The 1,308-nt window shown below is 38.4% G+C and overlaps 1 pseudogene; it reads right to left on the bottom strand.

The window, feature by feature from the left end:
- Positions 1–178: 178 nt before the first annotated feature.
- Positions 179–1,088, bottom strand: LOC107722086 (uncharacterized; annotated as a pseudogene).
- Positions 1,089–1,308: the final 220 nt, after the last annotated feature.

The following is a 1,308-nucleotide window of genomic DNA, read 5'->3' as shown; positions in this document are numbered from 1 at the left end:
AACAACTGTTAATTTCAGTTTAGATTTAGATCAGATTTAGATTAATTTTATCAACTTACTATATTAACATTTTACAGTTTATCTAATAGTGAAATATAAGCTGAAGAAATTACTGAATCAATTCAAAGTGTAAAGCTTATAGCCCTTGTATTTTGGCACCAGTGTACCAGTTACCTACTTTGTGAAACACCACCAGATGGTCAATAGCCTGTGAAATACTGATCCTTTGGATTTTCTTTCTTCCTGAAGCCTGGGGTGATAGGAGATGCAAAAGTAGAAGGAAGGATGATATATCACTGTCCCATTCTGAAAAACACAGAACATTGTTAAATGTCTACACAAAAAAAACTATGTATAGTACAATTTGACTGCAAAGTCATTGCAAGTTTCACCTGGGGAATCCTGTGCCTCGCTGCTTTCTTTGCTCTGTTTGGCAGATGACAGTAATCTTTTCAGCAGTGGAGTGGAAGTCAAGGTTTCTCCTAGTCTGATAACCTTTGCTTTGAAAACAGTTGGCCACCTTTACAAAAGTCTGGAAGCAGTTTCTGACCCAAAGAGGAGTGTAAAGTCCTGAAGAATCTAGAGCAGTTTGAAGAAAACACGTAAAGAAATTATAATATATTGACAAGCTAAATGTGGTCAGTTTAAACAATGTAGACCATTTGACAGTTCTCTGAATCTAACATTTCAATTTTTGTAAAAAAGGAAAGAGAAAATCCATACCAATCCTTTAGTGTCCAGGAATCGAGGAAAAACTGAGAGAATGGTGGTGGATCCCTCTGGATCATGGACAAGGCGCTGTCTGTATTCAAACGTTGCCTTCATCTTCTGCATGATGACCTCACGTTCGCTTGTATGATTCATCAAAGAGATGGCCTCTACACTTTGATCATTATCTAGCTGATGTTCTTGGTAACATAGCTGTCTGTCATGCAAAGGACCTCCATTTTCTTCTGTTTTTGGATCATCCTTATTTCCAGAAGGTCTTGTCCCCCTTTGTACTGTCTTGAGGCGCCATGACAATCCAGTGTTTTTTTGGCCATCATAGAAATGTTCCTGTTGAAATGACACAAATTCTAAATTTAACCCTCCATTAAAAATTACAACATCTTAAGTAGGGCTGCACGATAAATCGCATGCGATATTTAATGCGCTTTTTGTAATCAGCGGTAAATCTCCATCACGTGCGTGCTTTCACATGAAGCAGCATTTACTACACCAAGCTGTTGTTCACTGACAAGCTGCGCAAAACCATGATCATACATGAACGTGGTTTTGTGCAGCTTGTCAGTGAACAACGGCTCTGTG

This window comes from Sinocyclocheilus rhinocerous, unplaced genomic scaffold, assembly GCF_001515625.1.
Source record: "Sinocyclocheilus rhinocerous isolate Xijiao unplaced genomic scaffold, SAMN03320098_v1.1 scaffold15165, whole genome shotgun sequence".
NCBI lineage: Eukaryota > Metazoa > Chordata > Actinopteri > Cypriniformes > Cyprinidae > Sinocyclocheilus > Sinocyclocheilus rhinocerous.
This window is presented reverse-complemented; position numbering and strand designations above follow the sequence as displayed.